This window comes from Bombyx mandarina, chromosome 05 (assembly GCF_030267445.1).
Source record: "Bombyx mandarina strain Sakado chromosome 05, ASM3026744v2".
Classification (NCBI taxonomy): Eukaryota; Metazoa; Arthropoda; class Insecta; order Lepidoptera; family Bombycidae; genus Bombyx; species Bombyx mandarina.
The window spans coordinates 7,268,525-7,293,584 of NC_143212.1; the positions used below are offsets into that span (position 1 = coordinate 7,268,525).

The following is a 25,060-nucleotide window of genomic DNA, read 5'->3' on the forward strand; positions in this document are numbered from 1 at the left end:
AATTTTCATATTGAACATTTCTAAAGAAAATCGGTTCTAATGTATTCCGGTAGATCTAGTACATAGATAGAATATGTAACCATTACTATTGTAGACAGTGCACCTAAACTTTTTAATTCAATCAACGAGAATATCAGAAAAAAGGGCAGAATCTGTTGGTGGTTTGGTTTTTAAATAGAACCCATTATGTAATTTTGATGTCATACATGCCATATTATTTGGTTGCCGAGAAACAGATAATGAATAAGTTAAAAGCTGTATTGTATGAATCTAACTAATACGTATTTAAATAAATTTAGAATTCTCATCTAAAATATATATATAGTGTCTGCACATATCTGTCCTTTTAGGATAAAAATATGTTGAAATTAGTCGCAATCGATTTTTTATATTTTATAAGTGAATAAATATAAATACACCTAAATTCGATTCGATTGTTTGCAAGGAGATTCATAAAAAATAAAATAATTCATAAAAAATGCATTTAGTTTTAGAAATTATGATTTTGTTTTTGTTTTAAAAATATTTTTTTCTGAACTTTTTAGTAGTACTTACTAGTCAGTGATTTTCAAACTGGCTTATGAATATCGTGTAGGGTTTTTAGCATAATGAATGAGATTCAGGGCTCTGTGAAAGGTAAATGTGATTAAAGACACTGAGAATCAATGACGTAATGCATTATTTAGTCATTTTAATCTACCATAAGAGTACACACGGGCACAGCTGTATCGGAGCAATGGATTCATAGATTAATGTCATTTATTCACACAATAACGTTACGTATCTTGGTAGGAGCGCTTCGTCGTCAACAATTAATCTTCATTAATGGTTCACTTAAGCTATGTGCGGTTTCCGTCCGAGTCAAGAGGAGCGTCTGTTCTGTGTTTCACCCCTTTCTGTTTTCAACTATTTTAATGTTTCATTATTTGTTTTTTCCGTTTCGATAAAGAAAAGAGATACATAAATATTCGATTTTTAAAATACATTTAACGGTCACACTATAAAAACAAGTAAGATGCTTATTGCGTCGTTAAAGTGAAGTAGCCTCTCAAGGCTATCAGCATAGGATAAAAAAAATTTGCATCGTTATTCGCATTGAATAATCTAACAAAAATATTCACCCTAAATAGGAGATCCGTAATGAACGATAAATTAATGCAAAATGTCCACCCATAAATCTCTTGAGCTTTTAGGGCAATAAAACAAAAAATGTGAATTACCAGTTTGATAAAACAAAAACTTTGTTTGGCAAGTGCCCCGGAGGAGGCTCCTAAACTCTGTCTGTTCCTCTGAGACCACATTTCTGTATTCCGATTTTATTAGTTTTTTCGCTTGTTTCCGTTGCTCTCGAAGTGTATTATTTGTATTTTCAAATAATGTGGAATCGTTGTTATTCATCACTGTATTTTACTATTCGCCCGTGACCACGAAAACTGTTAAGCATTCTAAACGTCGAAAATAATATGATGACAATAAAAAACGCGAGATTAAGCCGTAACATTAGTTTTGACTACCTACGTCTACGATTCCCGAAAATCTAAGAAAGAAATCTATTTTTTCATTATTCATGGCAGCTCTTTCAATTTCGGTTTATCTAAACGGAAATGTTGTCTTTAAGTGATCACAAATAGGCAAAACCGTAATAACCGCGAAGTTTATGTTGTAGTAATTTCTTTAATACTAGACTTGCCCCACGGTTTCACCGTTATTCAATTTGTACTAAATAAAGAATGAAACACATTGAATTCTCTCGGAATAAAAAGTTGCTTGTGAGTCACTGGACGATTTCAGTCGATTTGTTTGTACGTAAAATCACAAAACAGCACACACTATTGTAATTATTTTACTTTCAAGGATTAAAAAAATATATAAATATGTTCCATGGGGAGTGCTCTGAGGAATTGTTCGAGATTATTGATACCGGCATCTCGTTTTTACCATCGCACCACCTGCTACCGCAGTAGAGTTCATCCATACTACCTGGAGCCACTGCGGTCATTCCACAGTGCGTTTCCAGACTTCTTTTTTGCCACGTACCATCCGGCTATGGAATGAGCTCCCCTCCACGGTGTTTCCCGAGCGCTATGACATGTCCTTCTTCAAACGAGGCTTGTGGAGAGTATTAAGCGGTAGGCAGCGGCTTGGCTCTGCCCCTGGTATTGCTGAAGTCCATGAGCGATGGTAACCACTCACCATCAGGTGGGCCGTACGCTCGTTTGCCTACAAAGGCAATAAAAAAAATATCTTATTCTGACTTTCCATTTAAAGGTCGATTATTTCCAATGAAAGTTGCCTCCAGATCAACGTGCCGTGTAAGCGTAAGCTGCAAAATAACATAAAATACAACATGGAATCGTAATGCACAAACCTAATAAGCATAAAAAGAAGTAAAGAATTTAAAGTAATTTACAAATTGTCAGACGTAGCATTTTTTCGTAAATTTTACCGAGATTTACTGCGTTCGTTTAATAATAAGAATGTATATCAAAAACGGTATCAGAGCAATTACTTACGATAATAATATAGGCTTCGTTCAAAATTAACAATTAGGAAAGTAATTGAAATAAATGAGTCGGACAAACCCTGCGTAGCATCACCCGCCGTATAGGTAGGCTGTTAATGATCGTCGCTTCGGCCCCTTTGCTAAAACGGCTCCCATAAAATTTTACTGGGACTACATTTTGTAAAATAAAGTAATATAAACCCTTCCTTTACGCAACCTAAAACAATGAAGTTGTCATTAGTTCTCTATTTATATTGGCTACAAAGATATTTTAAAAGGAAAAATATATTGAACGATAATATTTTTGTTCAGAGACAGTAGATGCCTACTTATCTTATGAATAATAACTATTGAATCTCGGCCACTAAGCCGATGTTAATATACTGTGTATAGGTAGGTACTTGTTTATAATAAGTACGCAGTATTCTAGGGCCATTTGCCCGGCCATAAACATGAATGGCGCCAAAACGTCTCTCTTATCTCGGGCATTTCTCGGAAGGGCGGAAGCGGGCCCCTAAAGGCATTGCGCTGTACTTCAAGTGTGGTCCTAAAGGATCTCGAAATAAGGGCCGAAGAAATCTCTTTGAAAAAGCACTACGTTCTTGAAGCAAATCGACTGTGAGGAAGAAACTCAACTGATACAGCGATTGATTTTTATTTAGACGATATCGCTCGACTGCTTGCAAGCACGTTAATTCATATCTATAAGGGGCTCTACGTAAAGAATTTTCAATAGGATTCTGAGAAAAAAGTTACATTGGAACTAGTGACGTGCTGTAACATAATATCGTAGGAATTATGTATAACAATTTTGAGATATTTGAAGGGGATATTTTATATGGAAATTATTTATTATTAGCATATTGTTTTTTGAATAAATAAATATAATCATTTTATGTTTCTACAACACAATTGTTATAGTAAGATTAACCGGTAAGTTTTTTTTTAAATATAATTTAAAACTGAATCCGCTTATGTTAAATGTATGCAGACTGTTTTTATGTTTATTGACCAATGACTAGAGGATCGTTCTAAAATAAACATACTTCTTTTTATCCCATATTGGATTCACAGCTCATTTTATTTCGATTATGGACATCATAAAAATGTTTTTAACAACAAAATTCAATGTATTTTTTTTTCGTAAAGTAAATTTTCTGTAATGTTTTATATTCCTTTTCCAGGCAGAGTAGTATGTAAGTTATTACTGCTGTACTTTATTTCGTCTGTACTATAAGGTAAAAATCACTTCTTCGTGTACCTATAGATTTTATTTGCAGAATGTTAAATATGTTGCAAGAATAGTTCGAGTAATTGAACATAATCACGCTTATCGCAGTTAGGTGACATAGCTCCATATTCATGGGGCGAACTCGAACAGCGACAGATAAATTGCTGAATTTACCAGTTTCACTTAAGGCGAAGTTTGTCACTCATGAATATTTAACGGATAATGCAGTTATAATACACGTGAGGCTTGATGTTAATATCTCGTTGGATCTTACCCTTAATTTATAAGGTAATTATAGGTAATTATATTGTTCACGCTTTTAAATGATCTTTACTTATTTTTCCATTTTTATCAGAGCATATGATAGAAAAGCTAATAGAAGCATAACTGTGTTTTTTTTTAAATATACCAACGCGGCCATTGCGTAATACAATGTAAAGAGAAATGATATTTGCGACGGTATCGTAAATCGTTCGGTAGTTCGGTTTCGATCTCCTTAAAATACTTATTTGCTAGAGATGAGTCGGATTTATTAGAACATACGAGATTAGGCTGCACCTAATCCTATTTTGTCAATGTGTATTATAATCCCCCTGTTCCACCTAATCTTCGTATTGTTAAAACTTAGAATCGAATGTTCAGCATACGCTCCCAGCTGTTCCTGCGTTATCTCACTCACTTACACGTTGCAACGTATCTTACAATCCCTAAATAACTAATCCTAATCATCCAAATAATGATCCAACGATCACATTAATCAAATCCTAATAACGAACTCAGAACTTGAGATTAGGAATAGGCAGATTGAGATTGCTTGCTAAGTAAAGTATTAGTTGTGAATGAGATTAGGAAGATTATGTGAATTAGGTATTTCTTAAGATTAGGAACAGTTGGACCTAGTATCTGATTTACCTAGTACGACCATCTTTATTATTGGCCTTTTTAAAAGACCACGAAGCAGCCCAATCTTCAATTTGGGTACTTACTATAAACCCACGGCGATATCATATTTGATGTTCCATAGTTCTACTGAAAGGGAGCTGCGGGATCGGCTGTCACTGGGATCGCTGATCTTCCTACGAAAGAGTTTTTAATCTCCGTGTACCTAATTCTTTCGGTCGTTATGTGTACGACTGACCACAGCGGTAGTCTTGTCTACTTTCCCAGTCTTGGCACGAGCTCTTGAATAACTTTGACTATGAAGGACTACACATATGTGTACTTACTAGTGGTATCATTGACCGTAATTTGCGATACGATATGTATTGTTGTTTTCCTTCTGTCTAGTTGTGCCAGAAAACATTGAAAGTCCCGGAATGACAGCCGTTACTTAAATGTAATCGCAAATTCGTAATCGTGTCTCGAGGTAAGCCGCACTCAAATTGTATTATCCTCGGACACTGGTCGTTGATACCACCTTATCACCATTACTAAAATATTTGGAATAAAGCTAGGATATACGTTAGCTATAAAAACTTCATTAAATAGTAGAACCAATTCAGATACCCAATACCTAAGCTTTCGAAAGATAATGGCTGCTTTCTATGATTTTGGCTCGTGATAGCTTAGGGCACTATCTACGGTGATTTATCGTTTTAATGGTCTATATAGAATGAAAGGGTGTCCAATAGTCTGTATTGATCGTTCACATTCAATCGACTGACTACAACGCTTTTTGTGTATTTAAATGCATAAAAATTTCAATGACATTTGTTTTCATTTTAAAGCTCTATTTTGTTTACAATATTCGCGGTAGCGGTGTGTGTGACAACGCCCTTCTGACAACAAAGAGAAATCATATTGTATCTGATTTTTGAAGCCTCAGATAATTGGATTGATTTTTTTATTATTTTAGCATTGCACATTTTTTTTATTGCTTAGATGGGTGTACGAGCTCACAGCCCCCTGGTGTTAAGTGGTTACTGGAGCCCATAGACATTATACACACTACAACGTAAATGCGCCACCCACCTTGGGATATAAGTTCTAAGATCTCAGTATATGTTGTTACAACGGCCGCCCTATCCTTTAGACCGAAACGCATTACTGCTTCACGGTAGAAATAGGTAGGGCGGTGGTACCTACCCTCGCGGACTCACAAGAGGTCTACCACCAGTAAAAATACATATAATGTAACGCAAAAATACCAATGTGAAGTTGACGTTATCCCACAATGCGTGACGGTCACAGGACTTTAAGTGAGTCCTCAAGTGGTGATGTTTAATGAAAAAATACTGTCTTTGATAACTTTTAACAGAACCGACTTTGTGTAATTTGTGTTCATACTTAGAAGGGTGACTCCAATATCATACTCGTTTTTCTACTCAAGTCGAAAGTTAATGTGTGTAGATTTTATTGAGTTGTGTGAACGTATTAAAAAAGTGAACTTATATTCATCACAAAATGAATACCGTGGACCTCCTTACGGTTCCTCTCAATAGTGATGTACCGAATTGCGAATGCGAATGCGAAAAAATGTGTTTTTTTCATTTAATAATTGTTTAATATTTTCTACTGCTACAACTATATACATATAGTTATATACAACTATAACCACTGACGCCTCAAATTTTAGATTCATTTAAAACTTATAATACATTTTTTTTGTTATTGACAAAAACTGATTATTTCCTAATGTTTTGTTGAAAACAACGAAATCTCTTAACGAATAGATACTAAACAAAAAAGAGAAAAGATCAGTTATCAGTTAAGAAACAGTCTAGAGAATGGTATTTAATTGCCTTCGAAGGCCGACGGAGCTTGGTGGAAAATTGTCACGACGGCCCATGGACATCGACAATATCAGTTGTCGCTTTCTAACATAAAATGCTTGTTTTAATCATCATTTGAAAAAAGATGCATTATAGCGCTTCGAAAGATGCAAGAGTAAAGTTTTATGGAAAGAGGTAGCTCTAGGATTTCTCTTTAGGTGAGGTAATTGAAAGGAATAATCTTTAGTTCGGCCGATTTCGTAGTAATTTATCAAAGAATCGTACGCATTCAATAACCAATTCTGTACATAAAATAATAGAATCATCATATTTTGAGAATAAAAAAATCGAGGTCGTTGTATTTTCTATTGTTCTTCGACAGTTTGACAGGCAAGTTTAAGAATAATTTTACATTTTGCGCAAAGACTGTTGTTCTTATAATATAAAAGGTCCGTGGGTGTAATTGTGACGTTATCTACGCCTACTAATATTGGCATTTAAAAAAATACAAAAGATACTTTAGGGTTCCGTAGATAAAGAAAAAATCGTTACATATTATGTATTTTCGGCATGTTTTTTTTATTTACTATTTATTGCTCGTGTAGGCAGACGACTATGCGGTACACCGGATGGTGAGTGGTTACCGTCACTCATGAACGTCAGCAATGTCAGGGGCAGAGCAAAGCCGCTGCCTACAATTTAATATGACTTTATCCATCGTTACATGTCAGAACTCAGAGACCCATTGGCACTGTTTAGAACTATCGATTTATAAAAATTGAAATAACCAATAGATTTTCGACGTCACAAGACTGACGGAGCTTAAAAAAATATTAAATATTAAAGTTTGTTAATTTGCTGTTAAATAAATATCGCGGTTGCCTGGAAGAGATCGCTCTTAGTGATAAGACCACCCATTGTACTGTTTAGTATTTTTGTTTACAATAAAGCATATTCTCTCTTTCTCTCTCTCTCTCTCTCTCTCGCCGTAAATCGCTTCTGAAGTTATAATAATAGTGTCCTTCTCTAATCGCAGGGCTGTGGTATATATTTTTGACTGTGAAAACAATACCTACCTCCTTACACAATTAAATATCCGTTTTTTGAGAAATATTACTCCGTTTACTCTAATTAAGCACGAAAAAAATATTGAAGTGGTCAACTTTTAATTTTAATATTTATCTTGAGCACGAAACTCGTCTCTATATGTAGTTCGATCGCACTCGCCCGGTTTCATCTAGTTATTTAGCCTCACTAATTTTGTTAGGTGTAAAATTACGAAACGGGATGAAATTGTTTGTGAACAAACAATGACTGTCCGCTTATTAGAGGGGGGCGCTGTAATAAAAACATCCGCCTTATTACAGACGGGCCTCTGCCCCTCGGCGTTACACTGAAATTTAAATCTTTACATAAAACGATTTGTTTTTGTTGACGCAATAAAAATAAAATCAGATTTAACAACGCGAAATTTTTATTCGTGACCGTTAAGTTTCATAAATATAACGTGTAATAAAACGCCCTTTGTTATGCTATTGCATATTAAATGTACTGCGGTCCCGCCTTCAGCATACTTTATTATTTGAATGGAAATATTTTACATCTCATGTCATGGTGCTTGACTTCTACGAGCTTGTGTAGATAATGGTTCGGAATACTCGGTTAAGAATATTCGGTACTCAAAAATTTTTTTTTTTTCAATTTTAGAATTTTCATTTTGCTTCCACCGGTTTTCCATTAACCGGGTTTAATTTCACAGCTTTATGTTACCATATTTTTATTATAGCCGATGTTGATAAATCATCAACAGCATTGATTAATGATTGCTATAAAAAATGAGTAACTTTTCCAATAAAATACGTATAAAATCTCCGTTGATTAGGCGATCATAAAATCGTATGTAAAATTCATAGCGCCACTTCGGGCCCGTCTCGACGTATAACGAAAATTTATCTTCGAAGTTACGAGGTTTATAAATATTAATATTTCCTATCTCAGCTGTTAATTACCCAGACAACTACGGATGAGCCCCACCCTGTATTCATTAGGCCAACCTAATTAGTACCGACAAAACCGTACAGCTTGCGGTATACCGAGTTATTGTCGAGAAGTATTGAATGTCGTCTCTTGCTGCTTATAAGAACTAAAAGTGAATTGATTTTGGTCGTTTATAAACGAGCTAGTCGTATAAAGTCTAGCTTATATGATGTGATTGCCGCAGCCCCTGATTTGTAATAGTGATCTCTCTCTCTCTCGCTCTCTCTCTCTCTCTCTCTCTCTCGCTCTCTCTTTCGCTCTCTCTCTCTCTCTCTCTGTCTCTCTCTCTCTCGCTCTCTCTGTCTCGCTCTCTCTCTCTCTCATAATTGTGTCATCCATCAAAGTGAAAAATCTACCACTGCAGCCATGACATTCCACCCATATGTAAAGAGTGTAAGGACCGTGCGTCATGAAAATCTTCTCATCGTAGCCGCCGCTGACTACTCCTCGATATCAGCTCACGCAGAAACCAGTCGTGTTCAACACCCTAAACACGCCCTTACGAATCCGTCTGATCCACTAATTGGCATTAGACGTCTGCAGCTCTAAGATTAGGTAGGTAGGACCCTGGTAACCGTACCCGTCGAACTCGTCAAAGATATCGACGTGAAACCTAACCCATACACAAGCCAACTGAGTTTCTCGTCTGATCTTTCCAACGCGATTCTGGTCCGGTGGTAGATGCAGTCGCGACTCAGCTGCCCTTGAGCTGTTAGCTGAGCTTTAGCTGTTTTTTACTGGTGGTAGGACCTCTTGTGAGTCCGCGCGGGTGGGTACTACCACTCTGCCTATTTCTGCCGTAAAGCAGTAATTAATGCGTTTCGGTTTGAAGGGTGGGGCAGCCGTTGTAACTATACTCGAGACCTTAGAACTTGTATCTCAGGGTGGGTGGCGCATTTACGTTGTGGATGTCTATGGGCTCCAGTAACCACTTAACACCAGGTGGGCTGTGAGCTCGTCCACCTATCTAAGCAATACAAAAAAAAAAAAGTTCTTCTACGGATGCGCTGAGGCAGCTTTTAGTAAATCTCGCACCTCCTATTTGAGCCCGTGCTCGGCCACTTAAAACACGGTATTATTCCGTTTTAGAAATTATTCGTGAATTGGGTATTGACTTCCAGCTGTTAATAGTTGCTTCACTTAAAACGAGCAAGCCGGACGTAAACATTACATTGATTTTGGATATAATACATTTTATTGAAATTGGCTTTCATTGAAACTTTAAGTACCGTGAGCTGTTTGATACTGTAATAATCAAATAAAAATAAAATTCTATTAGTGAGGATACTTTTTAGTAATTTAGAAGTGCTTAACTTCAGTAATTACTGATTTTAGTTTAAACCTAATTCAGAAACCTACATACATTTTTTTGAATCTACGAGTATATAAAATACCCTAAGGCTTGTTTAATATTTGTCTATAATATTTTCGTACTTATTTTACGCAATTTTTTTTTCGATACTACATCATCAGCTAACAGCTGTCTACTATTGGAGACAGAACTACTTGAGAGTATTATTCCTCAAACTACATTCAAAAATTTCAAATCAAATCTACATAATACCAATGAACACTCCAAAGATAATATAAGCGATGACAGACACAGACAAATAGATGGAGAGACGAAAGCAAAAGGAAATAACGTGTTCTGCCATTAATCCACGGAACCCTAAAGAACGTAAGTGGCTAACGTCCCTTCAAACAGCAAAATCACTGCCTACCAGTAAAAGGCTCTTTTTAAACTCGAATAACATAGGGTTGGGGGGATTCTTATAAAAACAAGAAACGGCTTTAGTATCTGAACATATTTTTTTTTATATAAATCTAATATAATATGATTATATTATTCGTTATTTGAAAATCAATTTTTAGATTGTGGTCATCTTGATACCCTTTAAAACTTAACAGCATAACCCAGTTGGACTATTCACGTTCAGAGAAATAACTTTGTCATGCTGAATATGGCAAGATATTTTGTATTGTACGACTACTTTTCAATGGGCTGTATCTGAAAGGAAACTTTTGAATTTATCGACTTTCTTCAAGCTTTATCAGATCTTGAAAAATTTCCATTCAATAAGTCACGAGATCGGGGTGGGCTCGCAATATGTTCGGTTGGGGGTAATCTCCCATTAGGGCAAAGAGCTTCCCTCGCTTATCTGTGACATCTGGATGATGTTTATATTTTGAGGGTCTACGACAACCTCTGTAACGACTGGACGCTTATCGTCTGAATGTCTAGGTAATCTTGACCCACCTTTATTGTTGCGATTTGAACTTTACTGTCCAGAGAAAAGAAGCTACACGTTTTAGAACTGTTTCTTTTTATTTCAAAATTCTTGCTTGAATGTAACTCATTCAAGCGATATTAAATTTAAACTTAAGCACGTAGAGTACATTTTCGAAGGGACAAAGTATGTCTAGACAAATTCCTCTCGGTTCTCCGTTAAAGCAAATTCACTGTTTTTGTCTCCATAATGTATTTTCATTTGTTTAATTCTTGTTGAGTAAATATAAAGTTAAACACCGGTCGAGTGGAAAGTCGAGAGTAAATTTTAGAATTTAACCCTTCTAAATTGAATTTAATTGGTTGCTCTTGTTTTATATTATTCAAATAAGGCTCTGTAATATTACCGTACCGATGAGAATTATAATCAATATTGAATACGCTTAAAATACGATGAATTTATTATATAAAAATGATGTGCGCCTTTGTCTGTCTTTAAACGCGAAGTTAAATTACTTGTGAAATTGTGAAATATGGAATGAATCCAGAATTGAGAATTAAGTGTTCTCAAACTTTGGGACTGTATATTACCTCGATTTTAATAGAACGAAGAAATCTCGTTTCTTTTTGTAATAAGCGAAATGGAAAAAAAAATTTATAAGATAATGCCAATGATTTCATAAGCTGCTTTAAAATTGTGTGATATGACGAATGTATCTAGTTAATGTTTGCTTTAAATATAATTTTAAATAAGCACTAAATTTTAAACTAAAGATTAAAATTAATATACTGTAATGTTTAATTACTGGTGGTTGGAGCTCTTGTGAGTCCGCACGGGTAAGTACCACCGCCCTGCCTATTTCTGCCGTGAAGCAGCACTGCCTTTCGGTTTGAAAGGTGGGGTAGCCGCTGTAACTATACTTGAGGCCTTAGAACTTATATCTCAAGGTGGCTGGCGCATTTACGTCGTAGATGTCTATGGGCTTCAGTAACCACTTAACACCAGGCGGGCTGTGAGCTCGTCCACCCATCTAAGCAATAAAAATAAAATATTAAAACAATTAAATCGGTTAGGCGGCTTATATTTTAACAACACAGTTCAAACAAAATAGAAAGGAGTTTGAAAAAGAATTTATTGTTGACTATTTCAATTTTGAAATTCTTCAGATCTGTGAGCAGCTATCGATCGAAAGACAGAAAATCGATAGAGATGTGGTCATCATTTTTTTAACGCTAGTGACGATGTTCTCATAGTAAAATTCGTTCTCTGAAATTCCTCTCTGATAACTATTTATTTATTTAGTTTTAGGCTGGGTTTCTGAAATGTGATGTGGTGAGCTTTATGAAAAATTTCGGTTAACAACTCCGCTATTATATTCTGTAGACCTTTTGTTGTCATCCTTTGCTGTTAAGGTCCTCATAATGGTCTGCAATGACAATGTAAGGGCATGTTTGTGGCAATGTGAACTATGTACCTTATTGTCACCTACACGCAAACTTATAATCTAACTTATCCATGCATAACGGCGTTTGAAGTTTATAACAGAGATTTTTCGGTACAATGTTTTGTAATGCTCAAAGTCGTAGACATATCAATGTGAATTTCACCACCCCTTAAGACCCAAGGTCGAAGTCTCAATTACATTTGGACATCTACGCCATTATATCTATAGATTTCAGATGGGCCGTAATGTTCTATGCCCATATTTATGAATAAAAATGATAAATACAAATCAGCAAGGGGCTGTCTCTTAACGAAGTTCGATGTATCTATTCCATTTATGTATATGTTCCATTCGAGTAAATAGACTTATTCGATTATTTTTTCCAAGTAATGTATTGGTGCGTTGACTTATTGTTTCGATTCAGAATACTTTATAATAAATAGTGATTATCTACAATCATGTTTTAAAGATCTTTTTGCTACGAAATATCTGGCTCAGAAACGAATTCCCTTCTTCAGTATTCGGAGTACACAAATATGTCCTTCGAAGTTCGAAAATGTTGAGCAATAGGCAGCGACTCAACTGTCCTTTTTGGCATTGCTGATATCCATGAGCGCAGATTACCACTCACCATCCGATGCCTGTTTTGATCTGCTTTCTAAGGCAGTAAAAAAATGTTTAATCCTAAAACTGTCCGTGCAATTGTTTTGTGAAATGTATATATTCTGTAAACATTTTTAAATGAAACTGGACTGTCGAATTATTAGGTTACAACGGACTCTCTGCACGTTTGTAAGATGGTAGTCATCGGTCATCTTGACATGTGAAGTTGAACTTTATTATCTTGGTACTACCGTCCATTCTATCATTTAAGCCTTGATGGACCCAGTCACTCGTTCGATAGCCCTTCTAAAGTACTAAATCTAAAGAAATGCCTAGATATTTTTTTTATTGCTCACAGCTCACCTGATGTTAAGTGGTTACTGGAGCCCATATACATCTACAATATAAAACGCGCCACCCACTTTGAGATATCAGTTTTGAGGTCTCAAGTACAGTTACAACAGCTGTCCGACCCTTCAAACCGAAACGCATTACTGCTTCACGGCAGAAATAGGTAGGGTGGTGGTACCCACAAGCGCGGACTCACAAGAGGTCCCACCACCAGTAATTTTCCTATCCCTACGTTTATCGCTTAATGAATTTATTAAAAAAACAACATCATACAAAACAATAAATGTTTTATGGTCCGCGACGACAGCAAATTAAGGGGCACGTGCTGGGCCGTGCGAGTCGAGTTCGGGGCTGTTCATCATGCGAACTTCGTCGGTTTATTTATTCCCGGGGTCTTTCCCGGCACGGCTTAATGGCGCCTTAAGCGGTAATGTGTGATCATAAATTAAACGATAATAAGTTCGGACAACAACACTGCCGTTAATGACTGCGAGCGGGTAGATAGCGCTGCGACGACGTGCGAACGTAGGACATTCAATCCCTCTGTTTATGCCATCCTCGGCCTTCTCAGTGATGGCTGCTCAAAAGGAGATTTTCGGCGAAGTAATTGATTAGCTGAAGAGTAATCGCTGTTTACTGGTATTGTCTTATAATTTTAATAATGGTGAGAAGAGAAATTCGTGACTATGACTAAGAAGTAGACAACGCCGATCTCAGATGTCTAATATTTTCCTTTAATACTATTCCATGACTTGTACCTAATGATGGTGGTGGTAGGACCTCTTGTGAGTCCGCACGGGTAGGTACCACCACCCTGTCTATTTCTGCCGTGAAGCAGTAATGCGTTTCGGCTTGAAGGGTGGGGCAGCCGTTGTAACTATACTTGAGACCTTAGAACTTATATCTCAAGGTGAGTGGCGCATTTACGGTGTAGCTATCTATGGGCTCCAGTCACCACTTAACACCAGGTGGACTGTGAGCTCTTCCACCCATCTAAGCAATAAAAAAAAAATGACGCAAAAGGAATTATAGAATTCGCATGTCTAACGATTTTGAACTTTGCATTCTCAGAGTTTGCAAAAGAAATCCAATTTGTCGCCTCGACTCTCTAATCCAGTGATTTTTATTGTTATAGAAACGTGGACTAGCTTACATGCTATTTAATGTTATGTAGTTGCACAAATCTCAAATCTAAATAAATATTGCAACGCTTACACAAATCTCAATTTAATGTTTCTGCTGATCTATTAACACTCACCCACAAAACAGATCATGGACGCTACATTGTGTGATTACTATCAAATTGTTTCATCAACAGGTACATTAAGCACAACGACAACGATTTCTATCCACAAACGGCAACAATATAAAAAGATTTCGTGCTAGTCTGTTCGTAATTACGGTAATGCCACTGAATATAAATTGAGGTTACAAATACGGGAGTTACAAGTTCCATTAAATAAACATGTGGCGATTGATCGGGCAGTAATTACTCAACGGAGGCATGAATACGGTGGAGTTTGGGGACACCCCGACAAACTCCAAACAAATAGTAACTTACAAGCAACTAATCAACAAAAAGTCCAACGACTTGTTCGTTTATCGGTGGCAATGTTTTTATGTTGTGTTTGTTCTTACTATTTACACTTGAAAAAATACATGCTTATAATCCGGTAGTATTACGCGCCGCTTTCGTGCAAGGGGTTGCAGGTTCGAAGCCGAGCACGTACGTAATTCGTAAGTGCGCAACGTGAAGTGTATTCATGAGTACTCATGATTAGCATATCAGTAATTTATTGATATAGTTAATGGCACTCAGCATGACTGCGTTTTGTGGTGGCTCAACTAGTTTTATTGCCCAGATGGGTAAACGAGTTTATTGCCCACTATTATTAAATTATTGTCTTTATTTTCGATCACAAAATTTAACTTATTACTAATTAAATTTATTTCGACAAAAATAAGCAGGATGGTGTCACATACCTGTGCGAATGCTACACTGTACGATGTAGGTTTAAATTTTTTTAATAATTATAGCCATTGAGTCTGTAGCAGTATTATTCTTTAGCTAGTTTTCTACCTAACTTATAATATTGTTGGGTTTTGTAGAAGGACGTATAGTATGATATGCCTGCATAGGTTGATGCCAACAATATTAGATCTTCCAATATTACAATGCAGTAGAGAGTTAATTACACTACAAGCAAAATCATAATGTCGGATACCAAATACCAAGATTAATTTTGACTTTATTGAATTGTTTATTTATTTATGTTATTATACATTAATTGTATAAGGAGGTTTATAAATCTCTAACTTACTAAATATTTCAATGAATAAATATCTAATACATTATTAAAAAAAGTATTAAAACTAAGTTAGACTTACACTTAAATATCCTTAAAGATGAGCTTTATAATAATATGTATTCCTTTAAAAACGTCATTTCGTTTAAAATTCTTTCCGAGCTTTTCAATGAAATATTTGTTTCAATTTTAGTGCCGCGACCTGTCAGAATTGATTTTATTTATAGGATATTATTTAGTATCTGCTACGAAGAGCTAATATCAGAAAATAGAATGAGTTTTCCAGTGTACAATATAATTTTAAGTGTTGAGTGCTGTTCAAAAAAAACTTTTTTCCGTTTGCCAGTTGTTGTTTATTTGACGTCAGTCAAGTCTTTTGTATCAAAAGCCGAGGTAATGTTAGGCTGCTATTAATAGCAAGCATTCTGATTTTAGGATTTCATCTAAAGTTTCAAGAGAGGGACGAGCGAATTTTAGCGAGTTATTTAAAAGTAGGACATATTTTTATATTTAAGTCGTCGTGGCCTAATGGATAAGACGTCTGGTGCATACGTGTTGAGGCGATGCACCGATGTTCGAATCTCAGGCGGGTACCAATTTTTCTAATGAAATACGTACTCAACAATTGTTCACGATTGACTTCCACGGTGAAGGAATAACATCGTGTAATAAAAATCAAACCTGCAAAATTATAATTTGCGTAATTACTGGTGGTAGGACCTCTTGCGAGTCCGCGTGGGTAGGTACCACCACTCTGCCTGTTTCTGCCGTAAAGCAGTATGCGTTTCGGTTTGAAGGGTGGGTCAACCGTTGTAACTATATTTGAGACCTTAGAACTCATATCTAAAGGTGGGTGGCACATTTGCGTTGTAAATGTCTATGGGCTCCAGTAACCACTTAACACCAGGTGGGCTGTGAGCTCGTCCACCCATCTAAGCAATAAAAAAATAAAAAAAGATAAACCTACATGAACGCTTGAAGACACAGACAATTAAATTTGACGTAGAATGTCTAATCGTTGAGTATTTATAATTTTTGGCCTGTGGTCATGGACAAATAAAATGGCTTTATCTTACATTACTCATGATTCCTTAGCCAAAAATATGTTATAAGTCTATCCTACTGTCTACGCCATTTTTTGGAACATATGTGAGTGATGTGTATTCTTCTTCTCTTCTCAGTCGTATGCACTCTTGGCAGAGTGGTTGTGGTCATCACTTGGGTTGGTGGTGCGCTTCACCAGACGTCGCCATTCCTCGCGTACCGCAGCCCTTCTTGTGCACTCGTTAACGGGACCGTTTAGAGCTGCCTTTATTTGGTCGGTCCATCGTAACGGTGATCTGCCGCGCGGTCTTGTACCCTCTATCATGCCCTGCACCACAAGGCGCTCAACTGAGTCGTCACCTCGCCGCGACACATGCCCGAAGAAAGTGAGAATGCGACCTTGAACGATGGAGGATAGTCGCTGCTTGATGCCGAGTTCCTGTAGAATTGACTGATTCGTTCTGAACTCTGTCCACGATATTTGCAGCATTCTTCTCCAGCACCACATTTCGAGAGCATCTATCCTCTTTTTCTCACTTTCTTTCAATGTCCAGGTCTCAGCAGCATAAAGAAAAATGGGGAAGACCAGCGCTTTTACAAGTCTGATTTTAGTGGCTTTAGTGATATTTCGATTCCCCCATATTTTCTTCAGCCTGTCCATGGCTGACCTCGAAACAGCCATACGCCGCTTGATTTCATCAACGCACCCGCCAGTGTTCGATATCAGTGCACCTAAGTAAATGTATGACTGTACGACATCGCAGTTCGCAATTTTTGTGACCTCTGGCGAGTTATTATTAGCACGGTCGACAATCATGACACTTGTTTTGTTGCGGTTAATTTTAAGTTCGAAATCAAGACTGACGCGTTCCACTCTACCGAGTAGCTCTTCCATCTGGCTAACACCTGACGCGACTAAAGTGATGTCGTCTGCATAACGAAGATTTGAAATCTTCCGACCTCCGATAGTTATTCCATCCGACCAGTTTTCGAGGGCGATTCTCAGTGAGTGATGTGTATACGAAAACGAATATAAACTTTGTTGTTTAAGTGCAAATTACTGTTAATAATAATAATAATGTTTTGATAAAAAAAATCATTTTTTTTTTATCAAAACATTTTATTTGTGTGTGTGTGTATTGTGTTTGTCAATAATAAGAAAAATGTTAAATTTAAAATATGTGATCGGTTTCTTTAATCCAGTGAAAAAAGAAAGTCGATATTTAATTGTTACTTTTAGTGAAAATAGCTGTCATAGCTTGCTAAGCCTACGTATAGCTATAGCTTACTTTTGAACAAATCAATTTAAAACGTATCATTAATGTAAGCAAGAGAGAGAGAGAGAGAATACACTTTATTGCACACCAACACAATTTACATTTAAAAAAAACAGTCAAAAAGCACATATGTACAATAGGCGGTCTTATCGCTAAAAGCGATCTCTTCCAGTCAACCGTTTAATTTACAGAATTTCTGTAAAATATAAAAAATATAGCAGGTATGTTGCGGTGTACCATATACAATACATTATTATAGAAAATATATACATATAAACAGATATATACCGTTTACATAATATAATATATACCAATATACATACTTACATACAATACATACTAATATACTTACACACACATAATAAATCAACAGTATGGAAATTATAAATGATAATGATGCAACAAACAGCACTAAGCAGATAAGTAGTGTTCCTTCAACATTCTTTTAAAACAGTTTAAAGTTGGAGCACTTCTCACTGCATCCGGCAGAGCATTCCACAATCGAACCGCCTGGACGGTGAATGAATTGTCAAAGAATGATGATGAATGCACCGGCATTTTCAGTCTCAGGTTATCTGATGATCTCAGAGAAAAAGTATGCGTATCACCTAGGAACTCGAAACGTTCTTTGAGATATGTAGGGGTATGGGGGTTAAAGAGAGTACAGTATAGTAATGAAAGGACATGAGCAAGGTATTGGTAGGCAGCGGCTTGGCTCTGCCCCTGGCATTGCTGAAGTCCATGGGCGACGGTAACCACTCACCATCAGGTGGGCCGTATGAGAAGAGAGAAGAAGGGTCGTCATACCCCCTCACGGGGGCATGGAACGGGCCTCGGGGCAAACCCCACTACCCGGGACGGAGCTCCCTGCCACATAGGGCAGGGGTGGTATAAATGCAGGACGAGACGGGGAAGGACTGTTCGCAGCGCGTATACGGTTGCATAGCATCGACAAAATAATAAATACTTATATATAATACGATGGGCTTGTCATGGTTGGAGTGATGCCCGTGGAGGAGTCTCCCCGGCGCCGGCTGCTGTCGTCTGCTTCCTACGGTTTTTTTTTTTTTTTTTTTTTTTTTTTTTTTTTTTTTTTTTTTTTTTTTTTTTTTTTTTTTTTTTTTTTTCTACTACTAACTACAAAACTACTAAACTAACTAACCTAATTACAACTACTATATACAATACAGGGCCAACAGTCAGCAACCGTGGGGCCCGCCACCGGCCCCATGCCGCTGCCCCACCTCTACAAGTCAGAGGGGGAGCCGCGGCACTGGTTTGGCGCTCACCCGCTAGGGGCTCCCCAGAAGGGGAAGACCGTCGCGGGGAGGGACCGATGTAAATCACTCCCCTTAAGGGGGAGTGGTTCACCCAAACGGGTGGTAGAAATGGGTCCCCATAGGGGGGCACCCCAACAGTGTGGGGGGAAATGAGGAGTGTGGACAGCTCAGTCCCATGGGGGCACTCATTATGAGCACTCCCATATCACTCCGGTTAAGCCGACTATCTTACCATAGCCGGGGGTTCCAGTAGCTCCCTTGGTAGCGCCTGACCATCAGGTGGTCTGGCGTGCAAGGGAGCTATATTGTGGAGATGCTCGTGGGGTCCACCGTCAGCCCGCTCGTACATATTACGAGCTAGCCTCCGGATGAACTCCTCGAGCGACTCCACATCTAGATCCCGGGCGATTACGTCATTTCTGACGTAACGGTGGGCCGTATGCCCGTCTGCCTACAAAGGCAATAAAAAAAAAAAAAAAAAAGGTCATGTACTTAATTAAAACTTCAAAAACTAATTTTATCGTGTCATTTCGTATTGCTGTTTATTTCGTAAATGAGCCGTACAATTAATACGCTTTTATTAAAACAGGATAACGTTCAGAAATTAGAATTTGAATTATTTCGTGAGCGGGATAAATATTTTATCCGTGACGGGTGGATAAAGTAATTTAATTTCAACTCTGAGTATTTCAAAGAAAACACTTTGTTCAAATGAACTCAAAGAAATTGAATTGAATAGACTAATAACTGTTGGGCATGCGTTTTAATTCATTTATATTAAAATTAGACTATTTGCTCTATATGTTCGAAAAAAAATCACGGTACGAATTTTTTGAGTTTTGAGTCGTTGAGTGAAGTCCAATATATACATATACATACACACACACGCATATATATATATATATATGCGTGAGTGTGTGTATGTGCATATATTTATACTAATTACAAAAATCGCTCTTGTCTCGCAATATCCATAAAATATTCAGATTTAGATTATTTTTTCTTTGAAGCTTTAGGCTATTCTTATTTAGATAAATATTTAAAGAACTCTCATCTTAGAACTTATTACTGCATAATAAATTGGACGCGTAGAAAGTTGAAATCATAAACATCCTGATAGCTCTTTTTACGCTTTTAATGGTTCTCTATATTTCGGGGATGGCTGTTGCTCAAAAACGTTTTTGTTTATTTATTAATATGACTTAAGATCGACCAAATGATAAGTAGTAATAATAGTACTTAATAACAGTACGAATGCTTTAGTCTTGGGTTGAAGTCTTAGTTGAAATCTAAATTTTAAGCGTGTAGGGTAATATGTATGAGAACTACGAGTCTCTAATTTTAGAAGGAGTTTCCACTGAGAAAATCGAAACGGCATTATGTTATTACGCCCCTGACATTTGCAGTTCCAATAAAAAAAACCGTTCCTAAGTCGAATTCTGTATTGCTGGAAGCTAAGTTGGTAAAAAAATATGTGTGGTGTCGTGGGACACCGGATAGGAACGAAGTTTCTTATTATAAAAATATTAATGTTAAGTTCTATTCGAGGTATAAAGAAAATAAAACTGGAGGTTTCGCAACAACCCACGGATATTCAGTAACGTGCGAACTTATTGTGGAAAACTTCATTCACGGTTGTTTGCATAAGTATTAGTGTGTGTATGCTCTGAAATCGTGGTCAATGAATGATAACAAAATATGTTATTTTTTGTACGTTATTACAAAGTTAAGTCGTACACTGTGTGCATTACTAAAAAAATCTTACGTTACGGATGTTTTTTTCCGTTTAGGGTACCCCTCCGCATCGTCCCATAAGGAACTTCGTTCCAAAATAATTTCCCGTAAATTTCAAACTTTTAAGTGTTTTTTACACCTAGCTTAACTGATACAGATTAATAATTAAATAAATATGCGCCATTAAGCACATTTATCTACACTTTATAATAGTTATCGGAACCTGTAGATATCACTCATAGAACGAGCGTTAGTCAGTCCACCTTGAAAACTGAAGTCGACAAGATTTCGTTTTCGTATCATACTCAACAAATTCGGCGCTGATTTATAACTAACTGTATTTCAATAATTAAACGGTATTTCCTAAACAAGCATGTATTTTGCTTAAAAGGAGATTCCAAACCCTGTATGTTTAATTTATAAGTTGAAGCAATAAATATTTTTTTCTTTTTCATTCATATTTTTTCATTTTCATTTTTAAACTGTACCTTGCAACTGATTAATATTAATGGTCGATTATCGTTCACCTGCGAGTTCCTTTCACTTAATATGAGATACGCACGTATTACGTATTCTCACAATGAAACTTCAATTATGAAAATTTTGGAAATATTTTTACAGTAAAATGTACCATTTTCAGTTTAAATTTCATATCAGAATTTATTTATATTGAGAATGTGAACATTTATGGTTTTAATCGAGATTTCCTTAATAAATTTTAATTTATTTTAATTTATATATCTACAAAAATATTCAGACTTTCGATTTTGAATTTTCTCATTAGGACGCCAAATACATTAAGAAGAGCCATTTGATTAAGTTACTCATTAAAAATCTACTTTCGTTCAAAGTACACACAACTACGATCCATTGCATTTAAAATTCTCTTTCTTTAAAACAAGGGGCTATTATTTTGACTACAAAGCGGTTTTATTAATGTAGCTAATTATTTTTTCCTTTCATCTGAGCTGCTAAGGTAAAGCGATTTCAAAGATACAAACAAGGGATGTCGATATAAATTGAGAGATTCTGTACGAGTAACATCATTGTCGTTCATTTCTTTGTTACGATGATTCAAACTTTACCGTCTCCCGATTAAATGTAATGTTTGCAAAACAGAAACATAAATATTTGAAATTAAATGAGATGCTCATTTTTGTAATAAAAAATACAACATTAACTTATGACTGTTTGCATTGACATTTTTGTATCTTGGTATTAATTATGTAATTAAAGTTTTTAATAATGTATTATTTTAGCATGATTGATGGTGGTTAAACAGAATAATTATTATTAAACTCAATACTTACAATTTTCTTTTTTTAAATTATCCACTTCTAAAAATATCAAATCATTTGATTATTTAAAAACACAACTAAAAACATTAAATTCTAGTCAAATTTTTACTAGTAAAGTTTTTGTACAAGTAACGTAGCGGGTGCGCGAGCTACGGCGCTACGCGTCTTCGAACGAATGGCGTAGCGTCCGGCGCGTAGCACGGAGTGAGTCGCACTGAACCACCGAGCTCGGCTGCTCTTGACAAGACAATCTTTGTACATAGTGGTGGTCCTCGACAGACAACAACTTGTGTGCCCTCACACGAATAACCGGCGAAACAAGAGCTTAGTCTTCCGTTCGCTCTTTTAAAACTCGTCATAGTGCTTAGTGCCGGGTTCGGAAATAGATTAACTTAATTACCGGAAAAAATATATACCCTACGGTTTGATCAAATCGTAAGTACAATATTTGAATCGTGAAGATTAATTAAAGGAACGACTGTTTGTTCTACTAAATAATGTATTTATTTATGACAAATTTTTAATTTTAATGGCTTAGAACTGTCTCGGTCCACCTGGCTTTGAACGAATACCAAGTTGCTTCTAAAGCTAAACTAAAGCAGCATGCATTCATGTTGCTTTAGATATGAGATATTTATTAACTTACATTAACAGCTACACTTCAGATCGGTATACTTAATTTGTTCATGAGAGAAATAAGAAATGTGGGGATGCTCGAATGAGATTATACCACCAGGTGCTGTTTAAATTCCAGGTTTCCAAGTAAACAAAAATCAATATATACAAATGTGTTATTCAGTTTTTGTCCCGAATTCTGCGTAGAGCACGCCGTAAGTATAATAGCGTACAAACGTGATACCATTTTGTGAAAATGTTAAAATTACATAAGTTCCCTTCACCTATATGTTAGACGTAATTAGATCCGAGCGCCGTAAGCGAGCTTGCTAAATGCCAAGTAACGCGAGTAACAAACTTGTTAACTAAATTATACGACATTTTCACGTTTCTGCTTTAATAATTAAATTTAATTATTACTCAGACAATAAGCTCTAAAACTTTTCCTGAATTTGAGCCATGAAATTCGTGTACGATAATGGAGGAGCAGATATAATATGTATGTGTGTGTATGAAAGCACAGGTTGACGGTAAGCTCCGGACTGCTGTTGGATTTCAGTAGCATTGCTAAAAAACTTGCATATTTTCTTGTATTAAACAGATAAGAGTGGGCTAGAATGAAACCATCGTACAAGCATTGACGCGAAATGACTAAAGTGTAGTGTGCACACATCTTGAGTGTCGCTAGAGGGTTCAAGGAACAGGTACTATTTTATTTTCTCAACAAACACATGCAATATATAGTTCCCGCGTGACTTTCACAATCAATAAATAACACTATATTATGTACATTTGTATGAAATTCAGAGTTTATTAATTTGTAGACTCTGTTTTGTTTATTTCTGCCGAAAACCAGTCGTTGGTTCTAGTTTGAAGGGTATGAGCGCGTATCGGGCATATAAAGGCCCTACCATGGGATAGTGTATAGTAAAATAAAATGTGCAGCGCAGGTGGTTTGATTTATAATAATTTTTGAATTCACATTGAATATTACAATGAAATTAAATTCACATTGAATTAAAAACTTAATTAATTAAGAACACAGTCTTAGGTTAATATATGTTATCTTTGTTTTCAGCTCATGTGCATCTTTTGTTTATCAAAACATATTTACTGTGGTCCAACATCGAATGACTTGAATTAAGAAATCTCATTTAACATGTGCATGTGTGAAGTTCATCTTACTGGATCTAAGGATTCCTATTCCAAATAAGTTTGGTCACATTTTTTTAAATAGCCTTTACAAGTAGCCTACGGCCCACATGTCGTCGTCGACGTCTGCCTACAAGGGCATTAAAAAAAAAGGCGATGTCTACTGTTGAGGACTTACATTGAACCTAGTTTGAAGCTAATATGCTAACCTAGATCCTAATGTCATAGCGCTAGGGAAATACCGTGGAGGGGATTGCATATCAGAACCGGGTGGTACGTGGCAAAAAAAAGTGTCTGAAAACGCACTGTCGATGAAATAACGGCTCCAAATAGAATGATTAAGCTCCGGACCGGATAGTGCGGTGGCGAGAGGTGTGATGATAAGATGATTGAATTATCTTCTCATGGAACTCATGGAAAATCGTCAGAGCACTTCTCATGGAACATGCGGTACAAAATGCAGAGAGAACCGAAGTCCCTCGTAATTCCCGAAGGCCCAAAGGATCCGTGAGGTTATTAACAGAATTGCCCGCTTCTGTAGGATTAAAGTGAAAGTAGCCGGTATTTGGGAGCCCAGAGGAGCAGTACTCCACGCAAGGCCAGATATGTGATGTGTAAAATATAGTCGATTTAAAACCAACTTTTAGGTCGTGATGTACTTTGCAAGTTGAGTTCGACTCTCGGTCAGAGTTAGTATTTTTGTACACATTTTTATGTATTGTTTTTGTTTAAATTATGTAAATTTGTTTCCAATTACACAATCCCTACTTGACACAGGGGAAAACATAGGAGAAAATCCCATCTTGGGCCCAGCAAATAAAAATCGCACAAATACAAATTACAACAATTGGTATAAGTGTAAATTATATTTAGCATTTGAAAAGGGTGCTGGCTACCAACTATTTTTTATTATTAATTTTGAATTTGAAATTTTATTTTTATTATTATTATTATTATTATTTATTATTAACAACGTTAACAGGTCCCGTGATAAGTTCGTAAAGAACTTGTGTTACAGGTACCAGATAACGGAAATAAATGTAAGATTTTTATTATACACATACATATATTTAATATACATCCATAACCCTGGAAAAAACATTTATATTTATCATACAAATATTTTCCCTTGGCGGAATTCGAACCCGCATCCCCCTTGTGTAGTGACTATGTCACTTACCACTACACCAGACGGCCGTTATTACTACCATTATTTTATTACTCATCACACCAATGTTAATCGTAT

General features: G+C 36.3%; 1 protein-coding gene across 1 annotated transcript in view; it reads right to left on the bottom strand.

Annotated features, from left to right (window-relative positions):
- LOC114251348 (lachesin) overlaps positions 1-22,276 on the bottom strand; it is a 66,416-nt gene extending 44,140 nt beyond the window's left edge. Inside the window, exon 1 of the mRNA XM_028185572.2 lies at positions 22,060-22,276. The gene's annotated coding sequence lies outside the window, so the exon portion shown is untranslated. The remainder of the gene's footprint in view (positions 1-22,059) is intronic.
- Between the last annotated feature and the right edge of the window lie 2,784 nt (positions 22,277-25,060).